Genomic DNA, 20,044 nt, shown 5'->3' with positions numbered 1-20,044 from the left:
ACAAAACCTGACCAGGAACAACATGGACCACAACCTGAGACATGTCCCTGCTGCTGAACCTTCTGTAACCTGAACCTTGGCTTGTTTTTTTCCATTTAAAGTTTATTGATTTTAAATCATCATTATGATATAATCTCAGGAATATCACAGAAAATGTATACACATCAATAAAGATATAATGAAAGTAATACACTCAGATCAAGTCCACATTTCAATGAGAGAGCCTGAAATAATAGAAAAACATAAAAACATAACTAAGAATAAATCCCGCCTGGACCTATCCCAACCTTTTAATGCCTCAATCATTTGGAAATGTATCAGCTATGCAAGTTTCTAGATGGGAAGAATATAAGAACACAAACTTGTTCCCCTGCTAATCTACAACACATTTACAAGGAAACTTTAATAGGTTGCCCTATCCAGAGAACGCTAGGTTTTTGGGGGGGGGGGGGTTTGTCTTTTTTTTAAACATTTTTATTAGAGGAGAGAGCAGTACAAGAAACCATCAAAAAGAGATTTGGATGCAATACAAAATAATAATAAGAGCACGTACAAATATGGTCAAACACTTGAACCACCAACAGCTTGCGAGTAATTATGAAAACAACTGTAACCATGGGAGCATTTACAAAGAGCACTTGTAACCCTTGAAGTTCAATTTTCTTTATGACTTCTTGTGTCTGAAACCTGCACTTTGATTCCCAACCCAGTATCAGAAATGAATCCACACGCTCTTTAGTGAGTAACAGTTTTATCTTTACTGGAATGAATGACTGAAATAAATCTGTTCACTTCCTAAGCATCTGCATTTGTCATATAAACACATGTATATAGTACAAGAGAAAACTCAACTTTGTCATAAACTCATGTTAAGTATTTCAACCAGAATCAGCATGTGATATAGCACCCGACCTTAAGCAGTCTCTGAACAAGCAAAGTCCCAGATTGTATCCTACTGTGTGTCCATTTGAATTTAGAGCTGAAGAGGGCGTCAGTACTGCTGCTTCAACTGCCAAATCCACAATACAGCAGCCTCTATCCGAAAGAAGAGCTTCAAATCCTGACAGGGCACAGTTCAACTACTCCCAAGTCGTCCACAGCAGGGTTCCAGAAAAGAGAACCTTAATCAGTACAGATAATATTTATTAATTCAGAGCAGGGCAGGAACTCTGTTCAAGCTGAGCAGTGATCTGTTTGCACATGCTCAGACAATCCAATTTTTATAAATCTCTTTAGGTAAAGTAAAAACAACTTCAATACATCTCAAAACAATGTTAACTAACATAAATACATTACACATGAATACAATTATAGAGGGCTGCTCACCTTAATCAGTACAGATAATATTTATTAATTCAGAGCAGGGCAGGAACTCTGTTCAAGCTGAGCAGTGATCTGTTTGCACATGCTCAGACAATCCAATTTTGAATCTCCTTTCCCCCCCCAGCTCTTAAAGAGACAGCACTCTATTGTCAGTCTTTTCATGTCACAATGATGATTCAACATTTCTCTGCCCTAGTTCCTAGAGGTATGTTACACACTCTCCTCTCTTTTATCAAGAAACTTGCTTGTTTTACATCATTCATACAATTCCATTCATACTCGCACATCCTACACATTCGAAATGCTTATAAGCTTGATCTGTTTTTTTGTTATAAAGTTAGTTGTTGCCTTACATACAAGATTCAAAATACTTGAACAGGTAGCAAAATAATATTGGGGTAGATTTTTAAAAACGGCGCGTTCGCGTACTTTTGTTCGCGCTCCAGGCACAAACAAATCCAGGATCGGCGCGCGCAAGGCTGCCGATTTTGGGCAGCCGGCGCGCGCCGAGCCACGCAGCCTGCCTCCGTTCCCTCCGAGGCCGCTCCGAAATCGGAGCGGCCTCGGAGGGAACTCTCTTTCGCCCTCCCCTCACCTTCCCCTCCCTTCCTCTACCTAACCCCCCCCCCCCCCAGGCCCTATCTAAACCCCCCCTACCTTTGTCCACGGATTTACGCCTCCCGGAGGGAGACGTAAATCCACGCGCGCCAGCAGGCGCTGGCGCGCTGAGATGCAACCCGGGGGCGGTTCCAGAGGGCACGGCCATGCCCCCGGACCACCCCGGGCTGAAACCACGCCCCCGGGCCCGCCCCCGAAACGCCGCGTCCCGCCCCGCCCCCGACAAAAAACCCCAGGACTTACGCGAGTCCCGGGGCGGGATGCGGCGTTTCGGGGGTGGGCCCAGGGCGTGGTTTCGGCCCGGGGTGGTCCGGGGGCGTGGCCGCGCCCTCCGGAACCGCCCCTGGGTTGTGTCTCGGCGCGCCAGCAGCCCGCTGGCGCGCGTGGATTTACGTCTCCCTCCGGGAGGCGTAAATCTGTGGACAAAGGTAGGAGGGGGTTAGATAGGGCCGGGGGGGGTGGGTTAGGTAGAGGAAGGGAGGCGAAGGTGAGGGGAGGGCGAAAGAGAGTTCCCTCCGAGGCCGCTCCGATTTCGAAGCGGCCTCGGAGGGAACGGAGGCAGGCTGCTCGGCGCGCGCTGGCTGCCCAAAATCGGCAGCCTTGCGCGCACCGATCCTGGATTTTAGAAGATACGCGCGGCTATGCGTGTATCTACTAAAATCCAGCGTACTTTTGTTTGCGCCTGGAGCGCGAACAAAAGTACGCGAACGCGCTGTTTTTAAAAATCTACCCCCATGTGTAGAACTTTGGACCAGAGAAAAAAATAATTCCGCTGCTTTAGCAACGCAGCTGGCCATCCACTGAAAGTATTCTGATACAAGCGTTCTACAGAGGCGTGGTTTCTCATTTCCGCTTTCAGGATATCTAAATTGGGCAAAGAATCGTCATTCCAGGTAGATAAAATAACTTTCTTGGCAAGGGTCAGAACTAGGCTTGTCATTTTAGAGCTGCCCATCGATAACTTTGGAACATCATCAAAACAATAAAAATAGGAGCATCTTACCCAACCATATATGGGTGACTCGTAGCAACTGGTGAAGGTAATCCGTAACACTTTTCCAAAAGGCACTGTACTTAGGACAGTCGGTTCACATATGGCACGGATGACCCGGAGCAGCCCCACATTTCAAGCAGGTGTCAGAGGCCCAAAGTTTCATTTTGGCACCCTTTGTTCTAGTTATGTAAACCCAGTGGAGGATCTTGAATTGTATCTCCCCTAAACTGGCTGCTTTTAAATAGCGGTACAGAGTGGAAAAATACATTCCGAAGGTCATCAGCTACAAGTAGTTGCCCAACATCCGCGCTCCACTGTTAGGTGTGGAAGACTAGACAGAGGGGAGCAATCACAGAGGACTCTAGGTTTTAATTAGAGGAACGGCCTCCTCCTAGCTTGGGTCTCTCACTATCTACGTCTGGGAAAACCTGGATTTTTTTGCCCACAAAATGGGCTACTTTTGTATCTAAGGTATTGGCGGAAACATCTCTCTCTGTCTGTATCACAGACAAAAGAAACCAGAAAAGAAGCTTCTAGAGGTGATATTATCCAACGATGACCAAAGAAACTGAGCTGCATTAGAACCTGAGAAAGAAGCCAGAACATCCATATTCCCTTCCTCCTCCCTAGTTCTTCCTCTTTCCTGGCAAATAGTAACTATTTAAAAGCTGAAAGACCTTATCAGAGCAAAATTGTAACATATCTATCGCATATTTCTTAAATAGTTCAATTGCCAAAATATAATAAGCTTTAGGTAAATTTAACAATTGTAAGTTTTTAGAACACAAAGTATTCTAGAGTTTTGCATTTATGATGAATAGACAAATTATCTTTTATCCGAGCAGCTATACAATTATGTAAAGTAGAAACTGTTCCATCCTGTGCCAAATGCTTGGCTTCAAAGGTTGTAGCACATCTCTTCATTAGACATTCAGATGAGGCATGAGTTGAATAAAGATAGAATTGATTAACTGTCCCGGAAAGACCGGATACAATCTTCCAAATGTCTTTCCATGTAAGATTCTCTGGCTCAACACCTGGCAATGCCTCAGCAACGCCAGATATTTGAGGCTGAGGAACAGGGACTGGAATAGCTGCCATTCTATTCTGACCAGACGACATTAAGGGAGTTGATGCTAAGACATCATGTTCCTCTCCTAAAGAACCTCTTGCAGTAGGGAAAATTCCAGATAAATTCCCATTAATCCCCAAAGAAGGGGACCACCAGGTACTGGGGAAACATGAGTGAGATCTCCAGTTAATTCCTTGTACAGGTTGGGTCCTGGGTGGTGGAGAACGCTCCCCCAAGCACAGAGTGGCTTCTGCCGCCAGAGTATTCAGCGTCACCCGCAATACCAACGCAGATCGGTGCACCCGCTGATCCATGGACCCACGTATCGGCATAGAGACAGAGGGAAAAGCTGTTGTTTTTTCCTTTTCTTCCCCATTCTCTGGGGAAAAACCGACATAAGGGGCGGCGCCGCTCAATGCCGCCTTTGGAGGGCTGCCACGCCTCAATGGTCCCAGCAGTGGGGTGGCCTCGCCGTTGCCATGGGTGGACTGCCACTCCGGAGGATCTCAAGAGCCCCCAGGGAGGTAAAGCAGGCTGGCTCCCCCTTTACGTGACATCACTTTTTTTTTTTCCCTTCTTCCTCTACCCTTTTTTTTTTTTTAATTATTCGATATATTACTTTAGCCAGACATGCCAGTTTGTCCTGCCAATAAAGTTATTTGATTCTGACTCTGAACCATCCAGGGAGATGGGAAGGAGGGCGGCTGGGGACAGAGCAGAGAGAGGGGAAGCTGGAGGGAGGAAGGGGGGGGGGGGGATGCACCTTCTCTCGCCTCTGCCCAGCGCCCTCAGCAGGAGCTCATCCTGCTCACATCACCCCCCAAATAAATAGTACTTCTTTTTAAAGCGCTGTTAGACAATCTACCCAAACCGCTGTTTTTTAATAATAGCAGGAAAATCTGCAGGCGGCGGCCGATGTCTGAAGCGGAGGATGGTTTTGGAAACATGGATCCTGGGAGCAAAGATCCCCAAATGGCACGAGCCACTGCATTTGCAAATTTTAGCGGATTCTTTTCGATGCTTTTGTCTGTGCTCTCTTTCATTGGTGAAGCCACTCACAAAGCCCACTCTCAACGGCTAGTGAGCTGAAAAATCACGCGGATCAGCTCACGAGTTTATCCTGGGTGGAAGAGCTTTGCACGATGTTTTTTTCCAACATATTTCGCGGAACTTTTGACTGGGTAGACTCCGACCTAGAACTTCACCCTCCGAAAATCTTTTCCTACTGTTCACATCCAGTACGAAGCAGACACCTTGGAAGGAAACATGTAGGCTGCCCCAATCTGTGGAACAGTCTCCCTTCTATCCCGCTGTAAGGTAGAGGACATTAAGAAGCTTTTTTTTATTTATTTATTTATTTATTTCATTCTTTTCTATACCGACCTTCATGGTCATAACCATATCAAATCAGTTTACACAGAACAAGGGGGTTTAACGTTAACAAAACATTTAGCAACATGGAGCAAAGTTACAATCAACAAGGTGGAATAACTTGGAAGCTAAGATAGCCGGAAATAGGATAGGGGGAGGCATTTAACGTTAACAAGAACAATTAAGATTAAGAATTAGGAGATTAAACGTATTAGATACTTAGTAGGAGGTTCCTAGTAGCATAGCTAGCGAGGGAAGACTAGGGCCATTTGTATGTTTGAGGATTACTGGAAGGCTTGACGGAATAGCCAAGTCTTGAGTTTTTTCCTAAATGTTAGATGGCAGGGCTCCAGTCTGAGGTCTGTGGGGATGTTATTCCAGATGGCCGGGCCTGTTGTCGAGAATGCCCGGTCTTTAGTCATAGTATGGTGCGTGGCTTTAGTTGGGGGGGCTTGCAGAGTTCCTTTGTAAGCTTCTCTGATGGATCTGGTAGAAGTGTGGAGTCTGAATGGGATTTCTAGGTCGAGCTGTAGTTGTTTGTGGACGGCTGGTCTATAATCACATCACAGGCCTGAGGGGCCCACAACTGAACCAGCTGCCTACATCCCAAAACAGGGGTCACCCCTAAAGAAATTGCTGTTTTCCCCTTCTGATACTCCCACCACCTCTGGGAAGCCACCTGCCAACCGCAAGACCCTCTGTGCACCAATGGGACCTGCAGGTGCCAGCCTCCCCCAGGACCCAATTCCCTTAACCCCCACTTCAATCCAGTGATGACCAGGGGTCAGGGTCATGCCACTGCATTAGATTATTAGAAAGTGAGGCTCTATAATAGCTCAGAAAGTCAGGAAGATTGATCCCCCCCCCTCCCCTCCGCTTTACAACTCCGCAGGGAGTGGAGATTTGGCGGGCCACAAGCAGTGCCCAATCTGCTCGCGACCCAGAAAACCATACAGTCAGCGGGCGTTATCCATACAGTCAGCGGGCGTGATCCCTTGCGCACCCCCTTCCCCTCCCCCCACCCGTGGCGTTGCCCCTGGTGGCAGCACCACGGGTGGGGGGGGGGGGGAAGGGGGTGCGCAAGGGAGAAGGCTCGCCTAAGGCGCCTAATCCCCTTGCACCAACCCTGCTCAGGGCATATGGGTTTCTTGTCCATGTGGATCCTTTCGTGCCTTTCCGGACCTGATACGTACAAGAAGTTTCATCACACACAGTACATGAAAACTGTTTCTCATCTATGTGCGTATTTTGGTGCATTATTATTTCAAAACTGTTTTATTGATTTTTAACAGAGACAATCGGTAATACAATAACAAATAATCAGTACATGTGTACCCTCCTCTGTTAGCTGTACATCTGCCTGTCTCCCCCAGTCATGGAAAACAACATGCCTGGTAACACATGCCAGATGCCTAGCTCTGGTACATCCAGCAAATTGGGTAGAAACCTATCTCCTTTAAGTAACTATCCCCTCTCCTTCCTCCACTCCCTCCATCCCACCCCCCACCTCCATTCTTCTCGTCTCAGGTACATCAGTAACAGACGGCTTTGTGCTTGTACTCTTGGGATCTGCGTAGAGCTTTCTTATAACGTGTTTAGAACCTGGCTACGTGCCCTGTGTGAGAGTCTATATAAGGCCCCCAAACCTTCAGAAATGTCCACTTAGATCGGGAGGATGTGAGAGCAGCGAAAGATTCCATGGTCATCACTGAAGGTAGGGCATTACGCCTTTGCCAGTATGAAGGCCCGGTGGCTTCTCGCCACACCAGAAGAATAGATCTTTTTCCCTGCGCCAGGAATTTTCTGGTCAGTAAACGTTTCTCTGTTTTACTATAATGTTTGGTCATGTCTGCCTCAAACAATACCACCCCCCAAGCTTGCATTGGCAAAGAGCTAGATAACAAATCGTTGATATAACAGAGGGCCCTAGATCAAAAACCGCTGGATGTAGGGGGCAACCACAGAAATAATATAATAGGGAGCCCTCAGCCTCTGTACATTTACCACATATGTCCGAAGGTGTGAGTCTCGTATTGTGGGCCAGCAAAGGGGAAATAAAGACTCTATGATAAAACTTGAGTAGCATTTCCCGCAGAGCGCTGTTGGTGGAGATCTCTGTAAGATGCTGAAAGTAACGGGGCAAAGGGTTATTAGCAAGCTCAATTTCTTCATCCTCAGCCCATCTATGCCATAAAACAGAGTGCCATTCTGGATCGGGAGCAAGGCATAACAGGACTGACCAAGGCCCAACTTCTTCAGCAGGGATCTCCATGCCCAGCGCAACGGCTTAATGAGGATATTATGTGATAAACGTGAGGGGAGACTAGAGGCAGGTGCTCGAAGAATATGTCCCCTGTCCAGGGGATTTCCTAACAAGGTTTCACTAGCAAGATCTGAGAACAATGACTCTTCAAATAGCCATTCTCGAACCACCTGAGGTATACTAGCTACATTATAGTCTCCTATATCTGGAAGGCTCATTCCACCCCTCTTTCCACGACCTGGTAAGCTTGACTCGTGCCATCTGAGGCTTCTTCCCTGCCCACAAAAATTTAGAGATCATTTGATTTAAAAGCTGGATATCTTTGCTTAGCAAGCGAAGAGACAAGATCTGTCGAATATATAGCCACTTCGGGAAGAGAACTATTTAAATTGTTTATGCGACACCCCCCCCCCCCCCCACCACCACCACCACCACGAGAGACAACGGAAGTGATTGCCATAGAGTTAATTTGTCTCCGATTGTACCGAGGAAGGGCCGAATATTAAGCTTATATATGCAGGCTAAATCAATGGAAATCAGGACTCCCAAATATTTAAACGAGTTCTCAATCCATTGTAAGGGAAAGGTACCCCTCCATGCCTCCTTAAGTGATGGGGGGGAAACCAAGGCTTCGGATTTATCCATATTCAATTTTAGCCCAGAAAAACTCCCATATTGCTGAATGAGCGAGAGTAAACAGTCCAGGGATTCTAGGGGATTTCTTAAAAAGACCAATAAGTCATCTGCAAACGCAGCATATTTAAAGGTGGAATGACCCAACTCAATACCCTGAATCTGCTCTGAATGTTGTATTGTCCACAGTAAGGGTTCCAATGAAAGTATACACAGTAGAGGGGAAAGGGGACACAAACTGACACAACCTATCCAAGCCCCACCCTCCACAGAAAATATCTCAAATACATGCGACAAACTAGCCCAGTTCTTCTTAGACAAAACCACCAAACTAATAACATCCACCCCCCAAACAATGAAGGAAATAATGAGCACCCAATCCATGACAGTCCCCACATGGACCAACTTCAAACCCACCTCCTCTACCGAGGTAAAAACTATCATACAAAAAATAAACCCAGCCACCCACCCCCTCGACCCCATACCAATTAAAACCCTGAAGCTAATTCCAGAAATCATTGTCAAACCTATAGCAGATATCATCAACATATCTCTAGAGCAAGGTAACTTCCCTGAAGTCCTGAAATGCGCTGTCATCAAACCCATACTCAAAAAAAACACACCTTGATGCAGCCGACCCACCAACTTTAGACCCATATCTAACCTCTCTTTCATATCGAAAATTCTAGAAAAAATTGTAAACCATCAACTCTCTGGACACCTGGAAACCCAGAAAATATTATACCCATCACAACACGGATTCAGGAAAACACTCAGCATGGAGACACTCCTTCTAACGCTCGCCAACACAGCACTCAGAGGTCTAGACACCTGCCAATCCTACCTTCTGATACTACTAGATATATCCGCTGCTTTAGACACCATCAACCACAACATCCTGCTAACCAGACTAAGTGAGATTGGCCTAAGCGGCACCACCATACAATGGTTCGGCTCCTACCTATCGAATAGAATGTACAAAGTTACACTCAACAACAGGGAATCAAAGCAATTCCCCCTCTCACACGGCGTCCCACAAGGATCATCACTCTCCTCCACCCTCTTCAACATTTACCTGCTTCCACTATGCAAACTCCTCACCGACCTGGACCTCCAATACTATGTATATGCTGATGACGTCCAGAAAACATACAGAACACCCTACTACAATGGAACTCCATCTCTTCCCAAATACAAAAACTCCTATCCCAGATATCGCTCACCCTTAACCACTCAAAACAGAGATCTTATGCATATCTAACTAACCCCCAGCAAGAAATATTCAAGATCTCTCACTCACACAACATAAAATTCAACTCGTCACAACTGTTAGAGACCTAGTTGTCACCTTAGACTCCGAGCTCAACCTAAAAATACACATCAATACAATAATAAAAGAGGGCTACTTCAAACTACAACTCCTCAAAAAACGCAGACCCCCTACTACTCAATCAGGACTAACAGTCAGTACTCCAGGTCCTCATCTTCTCCAAGCTTGATTATTGCAATTCCATTCTCCTAGGACTCCCAACCTCCACCCTCAAGCCTCTCCAACTACTGCAAAATGTGGCAGCCAGATCCCTCACAAACAGCAAACGCTCCACACACAACACCCCCATACTGAAAGACCTCCACTGGCTCCCCATAACTCACAAAGCCCTAACCCTCATGCACAAATCCATCAGCAATGAAAAGACAGATTGGCTAAAAGACACCCTCCACCCACACAACTCACAAAGAAACCTTCAATCCAAAAACACCGGACTACTTACCATCCCCCTCCAACAAACAGGCTCACCTCACCTCAACAAGAGAACGCGCAATCTCAGTAGCAGGCCCCGCACTGTGGAATAAGCTACCTTCAAAACTCAGAATGGAACCGTCAATACAGATTTTCAAGAAATCACTAAAAACCTGGCTATTCCAGAAAGCCTTCCAACCAACAAGTTAACCCTGCGACTCCATAATCAACCAGAAAACCAATCCGGACCAGTACTTAATATGAGAACATACCATTAAGACTACAGTAAATCTCAGACCAGACTTCAGAATAATCTATTTAAGTCCCCCCGCCCCCCAGAATATCTGTAGACCTCAACCCTAGAACTCATATACACCCAGCTTACTTAGTCTGTTACACTGTTAGGATTATTTGACCTTGCCGCCGATACGATGTAAAGATATTATGACCTGTTGTCAAAGTATCTCACGACTTTGCTATACTGTTAGAATAATATGACATTGTTGCTGTTACAATGTACAGATAATTTGACCTGTTGTCAAATTATCCCATAAGTTACCATGTAAACCTGTTGTCAAAGTATCTCACGAATCTGCTATACTGTTAGAATAATATGATGTTGTTGCTGTTACAATGTACAGATAATTTGACCTGTTGTCAAATTATCCCACAAGTTACCATGTAAACTGATATGATATTCCTTATTGAATGTCAGTATAAAAAAAACAAAAAAAACAAATAAAATAAATCCCTGTCTAGTTTCCCGATGTAATTTAAACTCTTCAGATAAAGTCCCATTAACGGTAACAGCAGCTATAGGGTCTGTGTATAGCAACCGTACTCCTTGCATAAACATGCTCTCCAATCCCATACTAGTCAATAAATGAAAAAGATACTGCCATTCCACTCCGTCGAAAGCCTTTTTGGCATCAAAACTGACAATCATATACTACTGCTTCCGATGATTGGAATAAGCTATAGCGTTGAGTAGATGGCAGACATTATGAATAGCATACCGGCCCTTGACAAAGCCTGCTTGGCTAGGACCAATGTATTCTGGCAGAATCAAAGAGAGTCTATTGTCCAAAATCTCAGCGAGCAACTTTTGATCATAGTTTAGCAAGGATATTGGCCGATAAGACATTACTAAGTCTGGGTCCTTCCCCAGCTTGGGCAGAACCATAATAACGGCTTTGTTCACGCCGACTGGGTATGAGCCTCAGTCAATAAGGGACATGAATACCTTTTGCAGGACTGTTGGATCTATCATTATTTTAAAGAATTCTGCATTGAACCCATCAGGTCCGGGCGCTTTAAGGAGTGTAGCGGACATTATACTACCTACAATCTCTCCCAATGTAAGTGGGCGGTTCAAGCCCTGAAGGTGTTCGGCAGAGAAGGACTTCAACCCCAGATCTTTTAAGAAGGCTTTACATTGCTCCATATCTACCCCTCCCAAGGTATATAGGCCTGAGTAATATTGTGCAAACGCTTTAAGAATCTCGGGAGTTTTAGAGGAGAATGTAGTATTCGAGACTTTAATCCTAGAGACCCATTTGGGGCCCCCATCTACCTGTATTAGGCGGGAGAGTAACCTCCCCACTTTATTTGCATGGAGGTACATTTTGTATTTGTAGTATAGTATGGAATTCTTCGTTTTTTGATGAAGGGCTGTATTTAAAGCCACTTGAGCAGTCAAATAGGCCAGCCTAACAGTCTGGATATTAGTATTGATCAACTTGGACCTACACAACGTCAGGTTTTTATTGAGAAGCAAAATTTGCTTGGCCTGCGATTTACATCGCCAGGTCAGAACAGATATGATGTCCTCCCAGATCACTACCTTGGCGGTATACCAGAATATCATAGGGTCCTGGTTGAAGTGGGCACTATTATGAGCTGCATAGTCCAGTCATTTCTCTTTTAAATACTCCTGAAATATTACATCTGTGTAAAGATAGTATGGAAATCTCCACCCTGATGGCTGAGGCCTTCCCCCCAGCCCCTCTCAGAGTGAGCCAGATGGGCGCATGGTCAGATATAGCTATATTACCAATCCTGGCCTCTTCTATATATGAGAAACATGATTCAGAAATTAATAAATAATCCAGCCTTGAATGCATGGCATGGGCCCTTGATAAGTGAGTGAAATCCTTCTCCGCTGGATGCAATACCCTCCCAAGCATCGATTAATTGAAGTTCATTTTGGAACCAGGGTATCCCCTTCCGCTTGCTCATTCTTGTTCCTAAGGGTGCCTGGGATCTGTCTAATTGAGGATCTGCGACAAGGTTGAAATCCCCGCCCACTATGAGCTTCCCGTCCAATGTGGGTAATAACTGCTGAACAATCTGACAAAAAAAAGAGTGGGCATACTGATTCGGGGCATATAGATTACAGAGAACGTATGGAGCACCCGCTATGATTCTATCCAGGATGACATACCTCCCTCGAGGGACTGTTTTCACTTTGTTAACCTGAAGAGGAACTGATTTATGAACTAGGATCGCTACCCCTGCTGATCTAGTAGTTGCTGAAGCAGTAAATAATTGCCCCACCCAGTCTCTAAGCAATTTGGCGTGTTCCTTAGAATCTAGATGCGTTTCCTGCAGTAAATCTATATCTGCATTCTGTTTTTTCAACAAGTCTAGGACCTTTTACCTCTTGATGGGCGTATGGATACTGCAGACATTCCAAGAGATTACCTTCAAATCTGACTTACCCAACATCCCTCATCATAGGAAAGATAGCAAGATTAATATAACACCTAGGAAATGTAAAGTGGTCACCCCCCCAGCTAGAGTGACCACCGCGGTCCCCATGAATCCATTTTGAGAGTAGTAAGAGTATTTGGGCACTGAGCAAGAGAGGCATGTACCTGAGATCCCCCCCATTCCCCCCCCCCCCAACACATTCACCCAAGAATTAGCCAACCGGCTCAAGATCACCTTTCATACCTTCCTCTCCAACCCCGCAGCTACCCTCCCCTCCTCTCCCTCATGGAGAGGCAACATCACAGTAATACGAACATCCAACCAGAATAACAAACATAACTCAATCCCTCAGTATCCCTGAAAGACATAAATTCAAACATAATTTCTAAAGTATGGGACCTGAACCAAGAGCTAAGAGGTTAGTAGCAACTGTTAGGACCATCTAGAGTTGCAATGAGTTCTCATAACATCTACCACGGGGTCCCTCGCGGCAGGTGCCAGATAATGAGAATTAACTTAGTTTTTATGATGCTAAACGCAAAATAGTTTCAGTCGGGCCTCCTCTGCCTTGAAACCAAACAGATGAAAGATTTGCAAGTCAACCGGGAGGAAGCTATCCTGCTGCGATGAAAATGCAAATGAGGGGCTCCTCCATAGTCCAAAGTCAAAAAGACCTAGAGAGTATCATATAGAGGAAGAGGAAGGATGTCCAATTGTGGTCCAAAGCCCCAAAGAAAACTGCTGTAATACGTTAAACATCCAGATCATATTGGAATCTGTCCAGTTTACATCCTGAGGAGATCAGAAGTCAAGGCACAGATGTTTCACGCCTAGGCTGTTCCATTTCTAAGGGGGTGAGGAGGGCCGCTGCCTCATCAATAGAGTGGCACCATTGTAGTCCATTAGGCAACTGGACCCGAAGTTTAGCTGGATAAACCAGCATGAATTTGATCCCAAGCTTGTGTAGGCGAGTGCAATAAAGTGAGAACTCCTGTTGCTGCGAAGAAAGACGCATGGAGTAGTCTTGAAACACTAAAATATCTTTACCTGCGTGGCTCAGTTTTTTCCCCGCCTGATTTCTCGCAGGACTTTCGTTTTCTGCATAAAGACCAGGAATCGCGCTATAACAACTTGGGAGCAATTGGCCTCCTCCCTGCGGTGGGCCCGCTCAATCTGCAATGGGCCTCATGAAGCCTTCAGGCTCAGGGATTCCAATATCCAAGTTTCCAGGAAACTCACCAGGTTTGCATCAGAAATAGATTCGGGCAGTCCAATAAATTGAAGGTTATTGCGCCATGAATGATTTTCCAAATCTTCAAGTCTTTAATCTTGCTTAGCGATAGTGGCTTGAAGCTGTGTCACATTAGATTTCAAGGCTGTTACCACATCGTGATTTGTTGAGACTCGTTGCTCCAGATTTTCAAACGGATTATCCATAGTGGCGACTCAGTCATTAACTTCCGAGATTTTGGTGATATTCTTCTGGAACTCAGGTTCCAAAGCTGCTACTACTGTGGTTTTAAGTTCCATGACAGTGGCTTCAGATAGCAAGGCCGGTTCCGAGGCCTGGCTCGTGGCCGCCATCTTGTTCTCGGGGAGATGAGGTCTCTCTTTGCCTCTTTCCTTTTCTTTATCGCGGCGAGTAATCCGGACTGACATCCCCGGGAAACCTTCTCAGTACTCGCGGTGTTATAGCCAGTTGTCTAAAAAGTAGTTTAAGGTGTAGAGGCGGCGATGAGGGCAGATGCGAGGGGGTGTATGGAGACAGAGCAACCAGATCACATCCTGCTCTGTTCAAAGCATCACGTGATCTCCTTGGTGTATTATTAGATCTTTCTTCTGAAGGAAGATTTTCCCACATTCAGAACAGGAATACTGTCTCCCGTGGATGTGCCGCTTTTGGTGCTTTCTTAAAGAATACTTTGTAACAGTAAGATTTTTCACAGTCAGAACACTAAAATGGTTTTCTTCCAGTGTGTTTTCTTTCATATATTAGTAAGGATTTCTTGCGAGAAAAACGGTTCTTACATTTATTACATGGGAAAGTTTTCCTTAGAGTGTGGATTCTCTGGTGCAATTTCAGGATTAATTTCCATCTGAAATATCTTCCACACTGACGGCATGGAAACGGTCTCTGCCAGTGGGTTTCTTTTGCACATACCTTGACAGGAATGAACCTCATTCGTAATCCAGGATATGTTAGGAGTGATCTCATTCTAGTGTGGGTTTTCTGGTGCACTAATAAACAATATTTCCTATGAAAGCTTCTTCCACAGGTGTCACATGGAAAGGATTTCTTCCCTCTTCCCCTTCTTTGGTGGAGGTCAGAAGTCATTTGATCACATTTATTACTCTGAAAGGGTTTCTATGCTCTCAGGTCTCCCTCGTGCACTGAGATGTCTATGAGCTCCCTTCACTCACATGCAGTGACTCCATCTGGTGAGTCTCCTGCAAGGTCTCGCTGCTTCTTCTCCAGCAACTTCTGACTTGGTCTAGTTTCTTCGCCCTCAGCCCTTTGGGAAAAATTCTCGCAGACATTTCCTGTTTCGATATTAGTTTCCATACTATAAGACATTCTTCTTGATTCTCCTCCCATTTTTCTTCTTGTATAACCTCCTTATCTGCTGGATATAAAAAGAAGTGACAGGAAGTTAGCATGTGGTGTTATGGCCGCGGAAAGCCGCAACCGGGGCCGACTGTCATGGCCGCTGGCCGCGGCGGTCCGCGGCCGGGACCAGGTACTCACCCACACATCGGGTGGGCCCAGAGGCTCCTGCAGGAGCAGGGAGCCTCCTCCGGCATTCTCCCCGCGGCCTTCACTGCTGCCTAGGCCGGCCACAGAGCCCAGCGGGGCTGAGCTGACTCCGCCCCCTTCCTGGCTGCATTAGAGCCGCGCGCGTGGCTGAAGAGAAGATTTAAAGGGGCCACGACAGGAAATGGTCGTGGCTCCCTCCTGAGACTCTTCCCTCATTCCAGGTATTTAAGGCAAGGTCTGCTCCTCAGACCTTGTCTTGATATTGAGGCTTCTGGTTCAGGATTCCATGCTGGTGTTGTACTGATTCTTGGCTCCTGACCCTTGGACCGGCTATCGTTCTTCTCTCGGCTTGACCTTGGACTGGCTGCGGACCCTTCTGGCTTCGACCCTCGGAACGGCCTTCGACTACTCTTCAGCTTTTACTCCTGGACTGACTCGACCTACTGGAGGCGCCAGCCATCTGGAACCTATGACCTGCAGGAGGCGCCTGCATCCAGACCAATCTTCAGTCTTGAGGGAGTCTCCTAAGTCCCAGCGGCCGGGTTCCTACGGGCTCCTCCTGGGGGAACCGTGAGCTTCCAGGGCAAAGTCTTTACTCGAGGGGTGAACCTTCAAGCCTTGCCCTCCGACGGTAGGGACCAGAGAGGGTTAACTCCTTCTTTGGCAGCGCTAACCTTACCTCGGAACAGGGGTCCACTTCCGGACCTATAACAGAATACCAAGGCCATGGACCCGGCAGAGGCTTCAGTTCGTCAGACCATTCCTGGACTAGCCCAGAAAGTCATGGAGCAGCAACCGATATTGGAATCTATGGCCACCTCCCTGGAGCAACTCAGTGCCCGTCTGGATTCCATTGCTGTGGCCCAGTCAGCTCCTCCATCATTTCCACCACCATCCGTGGGGCAGGGTAATGCCCGTTCTATGATTCCTTTGCCTATTCCTCCACGTTATGATGGTGAACCTCGTTCATGCCAAGGATTCCTCGATCAATGCAGTATGCGTTTCCAGCTACAAGCTTCGCTTTTTCCGGATGATCTAACTAAGACTACGTATATTTTATCTTTATTGGGAGGCAAGGCACTAGCATGGGCTTCTCCCTACTGGAGTCGATCAGATCCTATTCTGCAAAATCTTCCTCCGTTCCTGAAACTGTTTCAAACAGTATTTGATGATCCAGGAAAACAAGTAGTCTCAGGCTCCAAGCTTCTTCAACTCCGCCAAGGAGGTCGTCCGTTGGTGGATTACACCATAGAGTTTAGAACTCTTGCATCAGAACTCCATTGGGAGGAGAACTGTCTCCAGACTATATTCTTGGAGGGACTGTCATCTAAAATTAAAGACGAAATGGCGGCCCGTGAGTTGCCTCACTCCTTGGATTCTTTGATTGACCTTGTCACCAGGATTGATCGCCGTTTACAAGAAAGAACTCGTGAAGGACATAATACCAGTAGACACACGACGGTGTCTAGTCCTGTTCGTTCCTCAACTCCGGCAGTTCGATCTACATTCAGCACAGAGAGGTCGGGCGAAGAACCCATGCAGTTGGGTCGTGGACCTCTCTCTCCAGAAGAAAGGCAAAGGCGACATAAGGCAGGCCTCTGTTTATATTGTGGAGGAGTGGGTCATCTCATTGTGAGCTGCCCTACACGTCCGGGAAACTGCCAAGCCTAGGGTATATTGGTGGGGTAACCCTAGGCATCACTACTCCTGCTCCTCCACTCACACTACAAATAACCCTGCTTCTAGGAGATCACCAATTTTCTACTTTGGCGTTAGTAGATTCTGGGGCTGGAGGAAGTTTCATCCTGCAAGATCTTGTGGAACAACTACATATTCCTACCTGTCTATGCCCCAGGCCTTTAATCATCTCTTCCATCCACAGAGATCCTCTGCCAGGAAAAATAACTCATCACACGATTCCCTTGGATTGCCATATTGAACCGGATCATACCGAAAGCATCACCTTTTTTTTTTTTTTTTTTTTTTCCAATATATTTATTGAATTTTGTAAGTTACAACCTTCAACCTTCAACAAAGAACAATCTGTTTACAACATAAAGAACTATTCCCCCCTGCCCACCCCACCCCCCCCATTGTCCTGGTGGTCTTCACTAGATCTCTTTTCCTGGCAAGGTAGTTGTCCACTCTAATGGACATTTTCAAGCTTGGTCCAGTGGAGACTGGGTCCTTCTGGGGTCGTGGTCGTTATGTGGCATCCGCTGTATGGTCTGTAGCCGGGCCTGGCTCCCACGGGTCAATGTTCATGCCTGTGACAGGAGCTAAGCGAGTCGTGAATGCACTCCATATGCGCGAGGTAAGTGCAGCTCTCCGGGGTTCCCTACAGGATAGCAGCGCGTGCTCCAGGGAGCAAAGCCGTGTCATGAGCCTGAACCAGTGTTCGTAGTTTGGGCTTGTTGTATTCAGCCAATTTGCCAAAATAACTTGCTTTCCCACCACTCCCGCTTTCAAAATGAATAAATACGCAGGAAGAGGCAGCGCTGTGGGAAGCGAAGTTGGGATCCCAAACAGCCAAAGGTTTGGGTCCGGGGGCAAGGTTATCTGCAAAAAAAGGGAACAGGTCCGGGCTATTTTGTTCCAAAATAAGGAGCTTGCACTACAATCCCAAAAACAGTGATGGTATCCACCATCTGGGTAAAAACACTTTGGGCAGGCCGGGGTAGGTGCAATTCTCATTTTGTAGGCTCGTGAGGGGGTAATGTAATAACGCCAGAGAAACTTATACTGCACCTCGCGCATCAAAACACTTTCTGCTATTTTACATACAGCTGCAAAACAATTCATAAATTCAGCATAAGACAGTGAGAAAAGTGGCCATGCTTGCCACTGAAGGTACAAAGAATAGAGAGGTCGGGCATCTCTCAAGTCTCCCACTGCTTCATAAAAACCTGATATCGTGGGTTTACCCCCCTTCTTCTTTTTTAGTATTTCCCGAACTCTTTGTGTTTGCAAGGTTTCCACTATCGGAGGTCGGGTCTTATAAAGGAAATGTACCAATTGCTGGTAGGCATAAATGTCTACTGCCATCAACTGATAGCGGTCTCGGATTGCGGGGAACGGTAATGCACCTTCAGCATCACCTTTTATATAATTCAGAAAGCCATTCACCCAGTCATTCTTGGGATTCCTTGGTTACAACGGCACAATCCACAGTTTGACTGGACATCATTAAGACTGGTTCATTGGGGGCCAGCCTGTCGTGGAACTTGCATTAAAGAATCCAATGCCTCTAGTACCAGTATCTGCACCACTCGTCTGGAGGGTACTTCCTTCCCAGTATAAACAATTCATCGATGTTTTCTCTAAGAAGGCTGCAGATACGTTGCCTCCGCACCGGGAGTTTGATTGTACCATTAACTTGGTTCCTGGAACTTCCCCACCGCGTGGTAGGGTTTATCCGCTATCTGCATTGGAGACTTGTGCTATGACTGAATATGTCCAAGCAAATCTACAGAAGGTATTCATTCGACGATCCAAATCTCCAGCAGGGGCCGGGTTTTTCTTTGTTGGGAAAAAAGACGGTACGTTACATCCTTGTATTGATTACCGTGGACTCAATGCGATTACCATTAAGGATCGATACCCTCTACCGCTGATAGCGGAGCTTTTTGACCGCCTACAGGGAGCCAGAGTGTTCTCTAAACTGGATCTGCGAGGAGCATATAATCTAATCAGAATTCGGGAGGGTGATGAATGGAAGACCACTTTTAACACCAGAGATGGGCATTATGAATACCTTGTTATGCCCTTCGGATTGACTAATGCTCCTGCAGTGTTTCAGCATCTCATTAATGAAATTTTCCGAGACCTACTTTATGTATGCGTGGTAGTCTACCTCGATGACATTTTGATTTTTGCTCCAATCTACAGACACATCAGCAACATGTTGTTCAGGTGTTACAATGCTTAAGAGAGAATCGTTTATATGCCAAGATCGAAAAATGCATCTTTGAACAGGAATCCTTACCCTTCCTGGGGTATATTATTTCCAAACAGGGCTTCCAGATGGATCCTTCCAAATTAAGATGTATCCAAGAGTGGCCCCGGCCTAAAGGATTACGTGCACTTCAGCGTTTCCTTGGATTTGCAAACTACTATCGTAGTTTTATTAAGAGCTTTTCCAAACTGGCCGCACCCCTTACCGCGCTTACCTGTAAAGGGTCGAACATTGAGGCTGAACAGGCCTTTCAAGCGCTTAAAAGCTCTTTTCTACAACAACCCTGTCTTTGACATCCCGACCCCAAACGTCCATTTATTGTGGAGGTGGACGCTTCTGCTGAAGGAGTAGGAGCTGTTTTAAGCCAGAATGACATCTCGGGGACCTCCCATCCTTGCTCCTACTTTTCTAAGAAATTTTCATCAGCGGAGCATAATTACTCCATCAGGGACAAAGAATTGCTTGCCATAAAACTGGCTTTTGAGGAGTGGCGGCAATGGCTGGAAGGAGCGCAACACCATATAACGGTATATACGGATCATAAGAATTTGGTATACCTTCAACAGGCTCAACATTTGAAACCGCGCCAAGCTCGTTGGGCACTCTT

This window comes from Rhinatrema bivittatum, chromosome 2 (genome assembly GCF_901001135.1).
Source record: "Rhinatrema bivittatum chromosome 2, aRhiBiv1.1, whole genome shotgun sequence".
NCBI lineage: Eukaryota > Metazoa > Chordata > Amphibia > Gymnophiona > Rhinatrematidae > Rhinatrema > Rhinatrema bivittatum.
Note: the sequence above shows the minus strand (reverse complement) of the source record.